This window comes from Bos taurus, chromosome 14 (assembly GCF_002263795.3).
Source record: "Bos taurus isolate L1 Dominette 01449 registration number 42190680 breed Hereford chromosome 14, ARS-UCD2.0, whole genome shotgun sequence".
Taxonomy (NCBI): domain Eukaryota; kingdom Metazoa; phylum Chordata; class Mammalia; order Artiodactyla; family Bovidae; genus Bos; species Bos taurus.
The window spans coordinates 49,095,467-49,112,265 of record NC_037341.1 but is presented as its reverse complement, the minus strand read 5'-3'; the positions used below and the strand labels follow the sequence as shown (position 1 = coordinate 49,112,265).

General features: G+C 38.4%; 1 pseudogene; it reads left to right on the top strand.

Moving 5' to 3' along the window:
* Positions 1–13,751: 13,751 nt before the first annotated feature.
* LOC112449579 (thioredoxin-dependent peroxide reductase, mitochondrial-like) lies at positions 13,752–14,710 on the top strand (annotated as a pseudogene).
* The last annotated feature ends 2,089 nt before the right edge of the window (positions 14,711–16,799 follow it).

Genomic DNA, 16,799 nt, shown 5'->3' with positions numbered 1-16,799 from the left:
TTCCTTCTCCAGAGGATCTTCCCAACCCAGGGATCGAATCTGAGTCTCCTTCTTGGTAGGCGGATTCTTTACTACTGAGCTACCTGGGAAGTTCCAAGTTTAAAACTACTCCAAAATAAAAATTTTACTAAAAAATATAGAGAGAATCCAAGATATTGGCCAATTGTTTGAGATATGGTGTCAGAGCTATAGTAGAGAGCCAAAAAGTTTAGTGACAAGTAACAAAAGCACAGAGTAGTGGATGACTCTCATCATAACTACAAACACACGCAGCGCTTGCATATATAGTGATTAAAGTGCTTTACCTATGTTAAATCTCTTACTCCTCACAATCATTTATGAAGTAGTTACAATTATTATACCCATTTCATAGATAAGAAAACTGAGGCCCAGAAAGCTTGAATTACTTTGCTAAGGTCAACAAACTACGATGACTCAAACCAGTGTAGTGCACATTGGAGGTTTGATTTTCAATCCTGTGTTGTTACCATGAACCATCTAGAAACTAAGGAAATAAGTAGCAAAAAGTAAAAAGCTGAAGGTTCTTTTTATGAAAGATGAATTAGAAATAATAGTAGAAAGTAGAATAACATATATTTTTTAAAAAAGCAAAAACGTGAATCTGTTTTGTGTGTGAGTGCTTTTTCCTTGTACTGAGTCTTCATTGGGAAGCAAAGCTCTTAGTTGCTGCGCATGGGCTTTCTCTAGCCCAGTGTGTGGCTTGGTTGCTCCAGAGCATGTGGGATCTTAGTTCTTGGACCAGGGATTAAACCCGTGTTCCTTGCATTGGCAGATGGATTCTTAACCCCTGGACTACTAGGGGAGTTTCATGACATGGGTTTTGATGCCACCAACCAGTTAGGAAAAATTCAGCAATCACATGCTTTGAGTTTCAATTTTCTTTCTTTAAAATGATAATAATGATTATAGTACAAGTGACAGATGACAAGACCAAAAGAAAAATACCTAAAAAGTAAGAAAATACAAACCATCAGCCATTTCTGCCAGGATTGATTTGGGAACATTAATACGGGCATTCGTTAATTAATTTAGTAATAAAGCTGAGTAATTCAATATTTAAAAAATAAGCTTAACAAGCCATCTCATGTTTCATAATTTAATAAATATAAAGCAATTGTTAAAATTAAATAGTTAATATAATTTAGTGCCACAATAATTCCTTAACTGGCTGAAAAAATTTTTGAACATCTCCGTGTGTGGAGCAGAGGGTCAAAGGTGGTGAAACGGAAGTGAATAATATGTATTTTCTGCCCTCAATATTTGGAAAATGTGTGAGTGATACAGACTTAAGAGATAATTGCCATAAAAGGTTATGCTATAATGTTGGAGATGCCATCTAATCCTGAAAAGAGAAAAAAACTGTTTGAAGAATAAAAATTTTCTTTTGGTGACAACGAGGAGAACAACATCCACAGAAAAGACTGAAAAATGATAAATTCTGAGTTTGTACATCCGTTGTTTGGAAGGAAATTGGGATGAGTGAGGGCAAGGCCATCAGTATAAATTCAGTATGATTGGCAAATACCAAGAAAGGGAGTCAGCTGAGGTCTGTAAGCAGGAAGCCACTTTGATTAGATTTGATTTTGAAGAATGGCATTAACTATACTATTGTGCACTGACCTAATCAGGTCACATCTGGAACATTAGTTCAATTAAGTGTCCCATTTCAAGATAAAAAATATTAACAAATGGAAACATATGCAGAGAGGCTACTGAGATGACAAATGAGCTGAAAACTCTCTTTAATAATTATGAGGGAGCATATTTAACTATTTTCTACTAATGTAGTCAAGAGACCACCCCTAACCCTTGATGTCAAACCCATCCCCTATACACTTTCACCCAAGTCCAGTGGTAAAGTATCTTCATTACTATGAGTGGATGCTTTATTTTTTGTGTGTGAGAATGCAGAAGGATAGGGTGGGAGCAAGTGTGTGAGAGAGGAAGAGTTAACTGAAGAATGGAGAAGGACAGGATCATTATCCCACCAGTCCTTTGAGTTAGGCATAAATCAACTACAGAGAAATGGGAAGAAACTAATAGAACTTCTGAGGGGAGTTGATGACAAAGTGAAAAGCTGATTCTGGCATCTGATATAATTTAAGACACAAAGGGGAGGGAGATGCCCCTTGCCTCTTCTTAGCATGGTCCCCAGCACTGTTTTTGTAAGGTTTGGAAATCTTGGCTTTTTCACTGCAGGCAGCGATTAATAGATATGGACAAATGAGAGTCAACGCAGAGCTGAGGCACATGGCGACATGGCTGAAAAGCTTGAAAATTCCTTTGGGGATCTCCAGATAGAGCCAAGGGCAATTTGAGGATGAGAACCTAAGTACTATGACATCACAGGTGGCAGCTATCAACCAATGGACAACTGACTACCAACCAAATATCATTCATCCTAGAAGAATGTAGACTAAAAAAGATGATTAAATCATATTAGGAGGAATGAAATACTAGAGGAATGGGACAGGAATAACAGGTACAAATGATACAGGTTAGAAACTTTTAATGAGATTAAGTTACTAGGTATTTATAAGTAACATCTCAAATAGTTTGAGATTTTCATGGGTTGTAAGCAACCTGAAACTAAGCACCAACGTCCCCTAAAAGATGAAAGAAAACGACAGACCTAGATGAGAAAAGTTCCAAGTTCCATTGTGTGTGATTTTTTAGTTAAACTCAGCTAAGGCTGAAAAATGAAGAACTGTCACAGAACAAAAATAGGCCATGAGAGTTTAAACTAAAAGTTAATGTAGAAAAGTAACTTTAGGAAGCCATGATGTCTTCAGGTGGTATAGAGAGTTATAAGAGTTTGACAAGTAATCTGTCCTAAGGCCAAGAAAATGGTAACTGCAGAAGTAGCAATATACCATTGAACTAATGCTCAGTAAAAAATAAAAAAATAAACACACACACATTTCTCTGGGCTCTAAACACATAGAGGTCTTTCATTGCCCAATTTTCCTGATTCCTAGGGCTGCAAACTGTTGATACAAAATGCCTTTGTTCTTTGTAGGACTAAAATTGAGCATAACTCTTCACATGACCTTGCTAACTCAGCTACCAGAAACACTGAATTTTAGTTTCAAGAGTTAGGCAAACTGATAAGAAGATAAATAGGGATATGGGAAAAAATATAGTGAAGGGTGTTTCTACCCAGCAAGTAGCACTGGCCATGGATGCACAAGTTTTCTAGAGTCTTAAAAGCACGGGTGGAAGACACTGGTGCAGCTAGTCCCTTGGAATGCTCAGGACTCAACCCCTCACAAAGCATCTAGATTTTTGTTTCTAAACTAATCCAGAGACTAGAGAAGATAACTCGGGCTCTTTTGCATATACAGCATGTGAGTGCATCAGTGTGAGTCTACACTTTAAATTTTAGTACAGCCTATTTCTCTTATTTCTAACTGAAAAAGTAAAAGCTCCATCCCCCTGGAGCAAAAACACTCTTTTGAAAACTATTACTCTCCAAACCTTTTTGATTTCCCACTACATCACTAAAATTAATGTACCAGCATCATTCATACGTTTATTGATTTATGCTTACAGACATGGCATATAAAATCATACCATTAAGTTAGCTATATTATAAAGGATTCACAAACATATTTATATCAAAGAAAAATGAAGTAAATATCAAGTGAATAATATCTGTAAAGATTTTCATTTTGCTTCACTTATCAATGTTACAAATTAATAATGCTCCAAATAATGCTAAAAATTAATAGTAAAATTAGAGCCCTGATAAATATAACTTAATAGTTTTTGATATCTAATTTAAGGTCCATTATAGCATAAAAGGAAATCTTATAAGAGTTTGTACATACCATTTGGAGAAGTACTTTGTTGACAGTTTTTCCTTCTCACCTATAGGTAACCAAAGTTTCAGGTTTTAATAGGGCTAGTCAAATTTCATCTTTTCACATAATAATGAAAAAGTAGTTCATCTAAATACATCTAAAAATCATATTAAGGCAAATATGTTATATTTTTCTATTAATAAATTTATTATAAATGCATTGAAACAACTTTGGAAGACTTAAAAATTCTATTTACAAAATTTTAAGCATGCTGTATAAAATATTTTATAGGTGATTCACTTGAATATTATTTTAGCAAAAAAATTAATCCAATTCCAAGTATCTTTTTACAAAATGTTCCCTCCGTAGCATATGTATTTTTTAAAAATCCTTTCTCATCATCACCTTAAAGAGAAATATTGCATAGATGTTGATTTTCGTGAATGTTAGTGGAGCTCCTTTCCTAAAGCTGTTAGTCATCACAGCAAACTTACTGTCATTCTCATCTTTTGTAAAAGAAAATGCATAACTGATCTTTAAGTCTAAAACTCCCTTTAAATATTATGGGATGGCAGCTAGTTGTCACCAATTATATTCTCCTCTCTTCTTTAGTAAAAGACAGGTACAAGCAGGTAGAGCTGGGGTTTATATTTCTCAGTTCCCCTTTGCAGCTGTGTATGGCCCTGGGAATAACCTCTGGCCAAGGGAAGGGGAAAGGAAAACATGAGACTTCCTGATTGTCCTCTCCTCTTTCTCAAATCCTTCTCCTTTTACGGCTTTCAATGGACATGAATTCGAGCAATCTCTGGGAGTTGGTGATGAACCGGGAGGCCTGGCGTGTTCCAGTCCATGGGATCGCAAAGAGTCGGACATGACTGAGTAATTGAACTGAACTGAACTGAATTGAAGGTGGCCCTGGCACTGAATTGTCTTTATGCAAATGAGAAATGCCTTAGAAGGGCAGAACAAGAAGACAGAATGAATCCAAGTCTTCAGTCATCATGGAGCTGCCAGTCTAACCCTGGATTGCGTGACTTAGATTATTCTACGAGAAAGAGAACAAAACAGAAATGAAAGTTCTAGCATATTCTTTCTGTCCCACAGTGGATGGTTTTGAGCCACTGCATTTAGAGAGGGACCAGGTGACTCTGTGGTAAAGAATTCGTCTGCCAATGCAGGAGACGCAGGAGATGTGGGTTCAATTCCTGGGTCAAGCAGATTCCTTGAAGGAGGAAATGGCAACCCACTCCAGTATTCTTGCTTGGAAAATTCCACGGACAGAAGAGTCTGGCTGGCTCATGGGATCAAAAAGAGTCAGACATGACTGAGAGACTGAACACGCATGCAGGCAGGCAGGCACTTTACAGAACACTGCTTCAGAGGGAAAAAAAAAAAAAACAGTCCACAGGGCTCATGGAAAGGAGGAATCTATGGAGATGGCTTCCTTCCTTATTCTCCTTATGTTCTACTCTTGCTTTTTCTGTTAATTTAACCTTGAAAGTTAATTCCAGACAATTTAGCTTGTTCAAACTCGCTTTGCACAGTCATTTAAGAAAACACACACAGCTTCTACCAAAATGCTTCATTGGAAATAATCTCATTTAATTATTATTTAAAAAAATAATTTACTTAATAGTCTAAAAATTTGTTTAAATATACTCTGGGCATTCACTTTACCTCTCTTTTTCCATTTATCATTCCATATCTCAGTTTTCTCCATTCATGAGATGGTACCATTTGCTATCCTTCAATACGTTCACTTTTTCTTTCATTAGTGATACTAAGAATGCTGCTGTCAGAATATTGGTCTCCCTGGAAAATCCCAGGGACAGGGGAGCCTGGTGGGCTGCTGTCTATGGGGTCACGCAGAGTTGGACATGACTGAAGAGATTTAGCAGCAGCAGCAGCAGCAGTGTGTCTTCTTTATAAGCTTTGTGTGCTTAGAGTGTTTAACTTTGAGAGAATTTTGAACATCTTATATAAATTTATTATCTAGCTCTTGAGAAAGCCTTATGAAACTGAAAGTTGCTCAGTCATGTCCGACTCTTTGCAACCCCATGGACTATACAGTCCATGGAATTCTCCAGGCCAGAATACCGGAGGGGGTTGCCATTCCCTTCTCCAGGGGATCTTCCCAACCCAGGGATCAAACCCAGGTCTCCTGCATTGCATGTGGATTCTTTACCAGCTGAGCCATCAGGAAAGCCCAAGAAGGCCTTATGCCCACCTTTAAATTTAAACTCAGGGTGCTGCTCCCCACCATAATTAACTCTCATATCCAGCTGACCTCCAAATGTGTGCCCATGTGTGTAAGACCTTAACATACCAGGCAGCAGAGCAGTATAGGATACATCACCTAGTTCCAAATCCTTGCTCTATCATTTACTAGAAGGATAAACTTGGGCAAATTACTTAATCTTCTCATGCATCCATTTCCTGGGAAATAAAATGAGAATAATAATGCTTGTGCTTAATTACGGGGTTGCTGTGAGGATTAAATCATGTTAAGTGCTTAGAACAGTATCTGGCACATAGCAAGCGGTATCCTTGTTATTATTTCAACCAACCACCTCATTAGATTTATCCCAGCTAGTCATATATCTTTGACAATCCAACATTTGCAATTCGGTACAAAGGTCTAAGTTGCACAGACGTTTTGGAGATTCTATCAAACAAGACATGTCAAAGTGAGAAAGCAAATTTTACCAGTAGACAAAGCCAATTTCGGAGAAGGCAATGGCACCCACTCCAGTACTCTTGCCTGGAAAATCCCATGGACGGAGGAGCCTGGTGGGCTGCAGTCCATGGGGCCGCTCAGAGTCAGACACGATTGAGTGACTTCACTTTCACTTTTCACTTTCCTGAATTGGAGAAGGAAATGGCAACCCACTCCAGTGTTCTTGCCTGGAGAATCCCAGGGACGGCAGAGCCTGGTGGTCTGCCGTCTATGGGGTCGCACAGAGTCGGACACGACTGAAGCAACTTAGCAGCAGCAGCAGCAAAGCCAATTTATTTTATGCCTAGACTGAGATTCCCAAATAATGGATTATTGGAACATAACCAATCCCATTCAATTACATATTGTTTATGGCTCTTTTTGCACTATAACAGAATTGTGTAGTCACATCAAGATTGTATGGTGTGCAAAGCAAAAAAAAAAAAACACTGTCCAGCTCTTTACAGAAAACGTTTGCCAACTCTACTCTAGGCCATTGTTCATAGTTCTTTCTACTCAAAGGCAACAAAGATGGTTGTGACCCTGGTGTGCCGGGAGAAAATAGCTGTCTCTCAAGTTCACACACACTTAGAACACCTTTCTGTTCTCAGGGCTGAAGTTGTCCATCATGGTCCACCTCTCAAGCTGGCTGCTACTTTCCCATGAGCTCCAAACTCTGTTGCAGTGGGTGCACATGGTCAATGCCTTAGAATTCCTCGACTCCTGCTCCCTTTGCCTGGTGGACTGGAAAATGATAAGGAAAGAAGAGTCAAGAGAGACACGTGTAGTGATCAAACGTATGGACACCAAGGAACAAAGGGGTGGGATGAATTGGGAGACTGGGATTGACATATATACACCACTAAGTGTAAAATAGATAACTAATGAGAACCTACTCTATAGCACAGGGAACTCGACTCAATACTCTGATGTGACCTAAATGGAAAGGAAATCTAAAAAAAAGGGGATATATAGACACATAGAGCTGATTCACTTTGCTGTACAGTAGAAATGAAAACAACATTGTAAGGCAACTATATTCAAATACAAATTAGGTGAAAAAAGAAGGGAGGAAAGGCAATGGGCGTTCAGGCACAGTGGTGAGCAGTAGAGAGTCCCCACTCTTTTTAAATGTGAGTTCCACTATTCAAACCCATCCGCAACTGCCAAGGGGCCCCCTCCCTAACTAAGTCACACCACTCCAAAACAGACACATGAAAGAGGAACTTAGACTAGTGAATTTTTATTTTATTTTATTTTTTTCTGGGATAGAAATGACTATAGAAATTCTCTGACACAGTGGTTTTCAAAGTATGATCTGAAGTATGTGAGGTAACTCTTCAGTGGCTCAATGAGGTTGAAACTATTTTTATAATAATATGAAGGTAGTATTTGACTTGGGAGAAGGCAACGGCACCCCACTCCAGTACTCTTGCCTGGAAAATCCCATGGATGGAGGAGCCTGGTAGGCTGCAGTCCATGGGGTCACACAGAGTCAGACAGGACTGAAGCAACTTAGCAGCAGCAGCAGCAGTATTTGACTTAAGTTCTTTCTTTCATAAGGAGACACTGAACTTACCCAATGCTGCATGACCTATATCACAGCCTACTGAATATAGAAGCTCATGTAATAATACAGTTGTCTTCTATAAAGTCAGACATCAAAAGTATTTAGAAAAGCCACTTAATTTTTTTTTTCTGAAAATGTAACTAACTTTTGTGAAAAGATTTAAACTACTTTGTGAAAAGTATTAAAATAGCATATATTGCACCTATTTTTGTTTTCAATTTCTTAACAAATATGTTTTAATTTCTCAATTTTAACTTCGTCTCTGATAAATCAGCAACATTCTGATAAATCAGTTCACTTAATTAAAAAAAAAAAAACAATTTGATAGCACTGGCCAATTTCCATGATGTAAATATTCCCTCCATGGTTGATTTCAAGCTACTAATGATTTAACCACAAGATTGTAGAAATCTTGACTAGTTAACAATTGGCTCTCATAGCATGGACACTGGATTAACATTCCCCAGGGAAAAGAAACTCTATAAGACCTGAAGCTGTTTGTTGTTGTTTAGTCACTCACTCATGTCTGACTCTTTGCGACCCCATGGACTGTAGCCCAACAGGCTCCTCTGTCCATGGGATTTTCCAGGCAAAAATATTGGAGTAGGTTGCCATTTCCTTCTCCAGGGGAATCTTCCCAACCCAGGGGTTGAGCCCACATCTGCTTGGCAGGCAGATTGTTTACCACTGAACCACTTGGGAAGCCCAGGACCTGAAATGCTTTTGGAATATAAAGGGGTCCTGAGTCTATAATGTCTTCTAATAAAATTCCTTCCTTCCACAAATAAGGCAATGAGACTCAGATCCCCATATCTGAGGAAAGTGTCTGGCTCCAGTTTACCAAAGTAATCAAGTAGAAAGCCTTTGCCAGAATCCAACCTCTTTGCTCCTATTTCTAGAAGTTGAACTGGGGAAAAAAGGACTATTTTCCTAGCACAGTTTAGGACCTAAACCTGATGGATGTGAAAGATAGGGAAGGTACAGGGGTGGGTAATGAAGATGAAAGGAGGAGAATGAAGAAAGATAATTTTTATTATAAGTCTCAAAGTAGATACATGCATATAAAACATAAGGTATTTTTTAAATAAAAGGAACCCAGAGGTAAGCAAAATTAACAGAAAAAGTAGCCTGCTAAGACTAAAGTCTCTTTATTCCTTAAATCTCCCATCCCCAGTGAAAAGAATGTTTTGACAAAGGACATAATCCCTTCAAAAGAAATAAATCATAAGTCAAATAAACACATGGTGTTATGCAGTTCCCGTTTAGCTGAAGGATGAGGGCACAACAGTCCACTTTGAAGGAGAGCAATTACAGCTCGATGCCCTTAAGACACACTCTGTGCACTTCCTCGTAAATCAACGTCGATCTCCAAAGGAGAGACACTCAATTCTGCCCATAGGAAGAAGGCCTCCCGCTTGTTCATCACTCCCTAAGGAGAGGGACAGGGAAGCTTGGGTTAAATCTGCCTTATCTGAGCCTATCCAGAGTGTTCTCCAAATCTATTCAGACATTGGCTTATTATGCCACATTCCTGTAGAATTCTGTAAAGTACAGGACCAAGGTGACCTACTGATAACATATGAGCAAATCAGTATAAAATATATAGAAATCTGTGGAACACAATCCCAGGCACCATTGGTAAGTTAGAGTGACTCCCCTGAAATCCCATTTGTTCCTGATCTGACAGGTTTTGTGAAAAGGGACAGTATGATAGAGTTTTAGAAGCCAGACAAACAACATCTCAAACCACAGATAAAACAGCATTCTGACCACAGCAGCTGGTGTCACTGAGTATTTAAAGAAATCACTGTTAACTGCACAAGTGCATGATATCCAACTCAATCGAAACTGAACAATTAAATTCCAAAAAGGTTTCAAAAGATAAAATGTCCCTCAAGAAATCAACTTTAGGCCATCTTTTAGAACTTAAGAATACTGCTAAACAAAAATTCAAGTATATCTACTTCCTTCTCTAAAATCTCCTGTCTACCATATTTTGTTCTGTTTTCATAATACTACTGATTATAGTAGTATAATATACTACTGAAACATATCTTTATATTTTCTTGTTAGTTCATTTTTTTGTTTTTTATTTTGGTCTCTTCACTCACTCAGAAAAGATGAATTCTATGAGACTAGGGGCTGTATTTTCAGAATGTCTGCCACATGTAGGATCTTAATAAATATTTTTTTGGATGCACAAATGTATGAACCAGGGTCATTCTCTCCTCTATTCAATCTTTCCTTCTCTTCTGTCTTCCAAATCTCATGTGAATGCCTTTCATTGGCAGACACTAAACTGGAACCATATGGAGAAGGGGGGCTTGGGGAATGCCATTCTGTATTTCTTCTCTGCCTAAGAACGTGTTGGTGGTAAACCTGAATTGAAATACACCATCTGTCATGGGGGTTTGTACCCTGGGTTTCAACCCCGGCTCCTTTCGTGTCACTTAACCAAGATAGTTGTAAAAGGTTTTCTGACATTTCCAAAGCTCCATCAGACATAAATGCAAAACCGTTATTCTCCTATAAGGAAAGACACAAAGTTTTCAAGCAACAAAATGGAATAGTGAGTGAGTTCCCCTAAACAAGCATCATAGAGGTAGTGATACTGAATTCCTTATGAACAGAAACTGGAAGTAAAGTACACCAGGGCTGAACAAAGAAGGTTGTTGTTGTTGTTGTTGTTGCATTTCAGTCTTTTTCTATTGCTTAATAAGCACTGCTCCTGATGTCAGAACAGGCAGAAAAGGAGGCTGGTGTGAGCTACATGCAGGTGTGTAAGCAGCTAATGGAAATGACAGCTAAGATGACATATAACCAGGGTGTTGAAAAATGAATTATCCATGTGGTTTAAATGGGCCAAGTGATATATTGGAACACCATGTGGTTTAACACAAAGCGTGGCATTCAAGATGGAAGATCCAAGTCCTAACCCTGGCTCTCACACAGGCCACTTTTACGAGACTGAATGAGTCATTTCAACCACACGGTGCTGTGGTTTCTCCCTCAGTCAAATCAGTGTAGCAAAATGTATTGGCCAGTCACAACATAGGATGTTGCGAAGAAACAAGGGAGCTAACAACAAAAGTAATCTATTCCGAACTCTGCAAGGTGCATGCGTTGTGCAAAATAATGACTCTTGCATGCGACTGTCAAGGCAAGACTCCCAAACTTATTTTGCTGAAAAACTCCACTTTTCTAAACTGGTGCAATACATTAGAAATATTAAACTTCATTGCTTTCATTCTGTGTTCCTTCCTTTCATATGAATTTACATTACATACCACAAGCATTTAGAATTAGAGAATTCATTTTCATTATAGCAACTGTTGCCAATACTTTGCAGTGTTTTACCATAGCTAGCAAGATCCTCTTTGGCCAGAAATATGCATCCTTGTCCCTGGATTCACAGTCTTATATTTAGCCCTTGCCAAGAGGCCGTTTCGGTTGCTCCAAATCAAATAAATTCTGAAGCCCACACAGTAAGTATTAGATCATTACTGAGCAGGCAGTACACAGGCTGGAGGTGCAAACAAAACTCAGGGCAAAAGGGAATCACTGCGCCTGAAATTAGACACAGAGGCGATTCAATTATGGCCAAGGGGGAAAAGCACAAGACAAGGAGTAGAAATAGCCAGAGTTAAATACCATCTCTGTCACTTACGGTGTGACCATGGTCAATCTTGAACAGGACTTCGGACCTCAGCTGTAAAAGTGGAATAATAGGTTATGCCAGGTGACAAGGCAAGAGGGCATACACGCCTCAATTCAGCATACAGAGTTTCTGTAAAAGGACACACTTTAGAGGCCACTGCCTAAGGCTTCATTCTAACTCTCACTCTAAACATGTGACCTTGGGCAAGCTGCTTAACCTCTCCCTGCCTTCAGTTTTCCTTTGTCTAAAACCAGGACAGTAATAGAGGCTACCTCACACTGAGTTAGCTTCAACCCTATCTTTCTCATCTTGTCAAAAGCCACAATTCTCAAAGCAGTTATCTTCAATCCACATTGCCATGTCTTCACTTCTCTTTTTCAAATTAACTCATTCAAAGCAGCTTTCTCTTCTTCCAAGAAGATGCTCTTCTTGTTGAGATATCCAATGATCTCTACCCATATCTCTAAATCCAACAGACTCCTTCTAATTTTTATTTTGCTTGACCTATCCATGACATTTGACCAGTTAACCACTTCCTCCTTTAACCACACGCACTTGCACACTTTTTAATTCAGTGTCAATACCACACACTTCCTGCTTTCCCACCCACTTTTTTAGCTGCCTTGTCCAGATCTCTTTGTGGTTTGTCATCTGCTACCCATTTTTTAAATGTTGAAATTTACCAGCACTATCCCTGACTTCATGCTCATCTCTTTCTGCATCTTCCTAAGTGATCCTGCATATGTCTGTGGCTTCAGTAAATCTCACCTCTAGTCCAGACTGACCTTGTCTAATTTTCAAACCCAAATATGTGGTCCATTTATCTACTCAAGATGCCTCCCAGGCATTTCAAAATCAGTTTTCCAAGACTAGTGATAGCATTTCCATTTTCAGCTGTCCAAGCCAGTAGTTGGAAAATAATCCTTAGCTCCACCCTCATGGCTCAGAGGGTCAAGAGTCTGCCTCTGAACCTCGGAGACCCAGGTTCTATCCCTGGCTTGGGAATTCTTGCCTGGAGAGTTCCATGGACAGAGGAGCCTGGCAGGCTACAGTCCATAGTGTAGCAAAGAGTCAGAAAAGATTGAGCAAGTAACACTCCCACCCTTTTACTTCACACATCCAATCCATTATCCAATAATCTCAACTTCATCATTTATCAGCTCAAACATCATTTCCTAACAGTAGACTTTCTCATATCCAAAGATATAATTAACTTCCTTCCCTTTCCCTACACTATATTGTCCCATACATGCTTTCTCTACATTTCCAACTCTATTACATATAAATCCAAACCACCATCTCCTTCTGACCATATTTTACACTCATCCTAGAATGTATACAGTATCTGTCTTCCCCACTGAGCAACTTGGGTTTCACAGATAGCTGGTCTCAGAAACTTGCTCAGCCCATCTGAACTTCCTTCTGCTGATAACAATGCAGAGTGTGAACTACCTACACCCGAAACAGAGGATGCGACACAGCTTCAACTAATAGTGCAGTTGTAGTGAACAAATATGTCTTCCCAATTTATGCCTATGCAGTTTTTCTCTCACTTTGGTCCACTCTCCACCTGCTGCTTGGCAACCAGGTCACCTCCTCCAAAAAGCCACTTCTCACACCTAGGCCACTTGAGCAATTCATTCACCTCTTCTATGCTGCTCCCAAAGTTCCAACCATACCTTCATACTTCCAACCACAATTCAAATACAGCCTTGGGTCCCATTCTCTCATGCTAGGGCAACTTATTCTTATTATCGTTAATTTTTCTTTAATCTAGCAGAGAGATAGATATAAAAGCACTCAATTTACTTATGTACTTACTAATTTAAACTGACAAAACAGAAATGAGGCAAACCAGTCATTTGTCTAGAAACTAAAAATATAGGGTTTAGTCTTTTTTCTCATGAAGTTGGTAGAAACTTTAAGAAAAAAAATGTTTTTAATCTCGATAAGAGACCATCACTGGTCATCACAAGTCATCACATGGCCTCCACGATGAGATGGTTACTCTGGGCATCGCTTGTCCAACATGTGAAAGCCATTCCTTAAAGCATTTCTGCCTATGCAGCCCTTATGTCTGCTGAAGAACGTGCTTGACAAATGCATTGTGGTCTGGTTCTGGCCAAGCAAAATTGGCCTCTAGCATCAGCTCCTCACACCATATCCTTGCCATCACCCAGCAAATGCCCTATATTAAGGGTACAGCCATTGGCAATAGAGAGTTCAAAGACACGACTGAGCAACTAAACTGATGACTTTAAGGGGAAATATTTGGTGCTCTTCGTCTATCCTTGAATTTCACTTTTGCGAACAGAAATTTCACAATTGCTTTCAGTGACAAAGCCAGTGAATTTCATGATGTGAACTGTGCACTTGCTGCAGTGTTAATGGGTTCCCACTTCAGCCACCTGGCCTAGATGAACACACAGAGGAAGAATGCTGGTTTGGGCCACATGAACATTAAGCTCTTGTCAGATTTGACTTAACAGCTCCCCCGACACTACAGTGTCCAGTGAGAAGGTTCTGATCCTTCACTATGAGTTCTTTTCATAATTGATGCCAATGGAGTCATCAAGTATTTGAGTATCAATGATCTCCCAGTGGGCTGAAGCATGGAAGGAACCCTCTGCTTGGTGAAGGCATTTCAGTTTGTGGAAACCAATGCAGAAGTCTGCCCAGCCAATAGGACATCAGCTTCTCCTGTAATTAAGCCCCATCCAACTGCTTCCAAAAAAACTTTGAGAAGGTAAATCAGTAGACCATGTGCACCTACAGCTTGCCACACCCGAAAAGAACCACAGTTGGACCTCATTTTTAGCATTTCAAAGATTGTTACTTATAGAAGACAAAAAGCTAATTATGTTTGTATTTGTAAATATTACTCTAAATATTTTGTTTTTGTAACATTTGCCAAGGCTTTTAAAATGTGGTCCATTACTAACATATTGGCACTGTATGGTAGGATGGCTAATTTCAATAGAATATTTGGTTCACTTATTTCTTGGATCCTGTGTTCAATTGGAAATGGAAACAACTCTTTTTTCTCAGGCTTTCTTGCACCTTTGTGTACACATGAGTATTTCGACAGCCACCAAAATCTTCTGATCAAGTGTCCCAAAATTTTCTTCTTGAATTTCTTCGCATTAAACTGAAGTTTCTTTTAAGATCTTAGTTTTAAGATGCTAGCGTCAGTGGTGTAAGTTAACACTTGAAATGAATGTGTTTGTGATTGAAGTAAATGTGAATCATGTTTAAAAAAAAAAAAACAGTGGCAAAGTGACTTAACTGGTCATGCTGCTGCTGCTAAGTCGCTTCAGTTGTGTCCGACTCTGTGCGACTCCAGAAAACGGCAGCCCACCAGGCTCCCCCATCCCTGGGATTCTCCAGGCAAGAATACTGGAGTGGTTGCCATTTCCTTCTCCAATGCATGAAAGTGAAAAGTCAAAGTGAAGTCGCTCAGTCGTGTCTGACTCTTAGCGACCTCATGGACTGGCAGCCTACCAGGCTCCTCCGTCCATGGGATTTTCCAGGCAAGAGTACTGGAGTGGGGTGCCACTATATTTCATATAGTTATTTTACTTATTTTGTTAGCTGACTTAGTGTCTACAAACATTTCTAATATTGGCTGGGTATAATTATAAAGGATATTTGTTGAACCCAGGGATTAATTATATTATGAATTCAAATCATTGCAATTATTTTCTTCCCTAAGGTACTCAATATAAAAATACATAATTAGAAAATAAACAGATTTAAAAAAAAACTATTCATGCTCACTAGTGTGAAAAAATAAAAACTCTGATACTTATTGTTAATATTTAAAAAAAATAAACAATATGCCAATTTCCTTAGGCTTTTTCCAAAAGCAAATAATGACAGGTATTTGAAGAAACACAAGAAAATTTAGGGAAACTTTGTCTTGAAATATATAATGCTCATGGCCTGATGGTATTAAAAGTTGTTTAGCACTGTCTCGACCTAGGAGAAGATCATGGAGAGTTATAGGACTTGGGCCTAATGATGAAAAGTCACATAAGTTGTATTACCCTCTTCTCCTCTGCCAAGTAGTTGGAGAATATTGCTTAATTTTGTTGAAGAAACTCATGTTATATTATATTGCTTGAATCCCAAACATGTACAATATTCAAATTATACTATAATATATGTTAATACTGGAGAGAAAATTTTGAAACAATCTCTTTCAAAAGTTTTCTGTCTCACTGGGGAGACACAAAGTAGAGAAATAAACTCAATATACTTGCTACTATTTGTAAAAAATAATAAGTCAATGGAGAGAAGGTAATGCATGGTAAGGATGAATGATTCAGGAGCATTTCATAAGAAAAGTGATAACCCTTGAGACTTGTTTAAATATTTTATTTGTTATCAAAGTAACACATTTTAACTGTTTTAAAAAATTGGACAGTACAGATTAAAATAACACCTGTAATCTAATGCCACCACCTGGAGTTACAATAAATTTTTAGACATTTTTTCATTATTTCTATCCACTTTTGTTATAATATTGGGTTATCGCTATATCTTATGATGTGTTTTCTGACAGCACATGTACCAGGCATTTAACAATGTACTGAACTTTAAATACTTTTAGTTAACTTTAAGTCTTTTGTAAATATGACTTCTATACAAGCATCATTTTAAATTATTTTTCTAATACACTAGAACATCCTCTAGTAGTGTGATTTTGTGTGTGTGTGTGTGGTTTTGAGTATCCTTAATACAGTTATTAGAAACTCAATTCTAATAAGTAGTTATCCATAAATCTTTCTCCTTTGAAATGAAAATTTGGTAATAAAATGGCAGAGGAATGAATCTGATTTTTTTTTAAATGAACAAATTTTCACTGAATAATCAGCATTCAATACATGCCTGATGACATGATAGGCATTTTAGGCCTCTGAACAGAACGTACAAAAGCATATAATACTGATACATAGTAGGAGTTTAAAATTCACAAGTACATTGTCTTGTTATTCTGAAAAGATAAGTCAGGTGAGGAGCAATGGACGA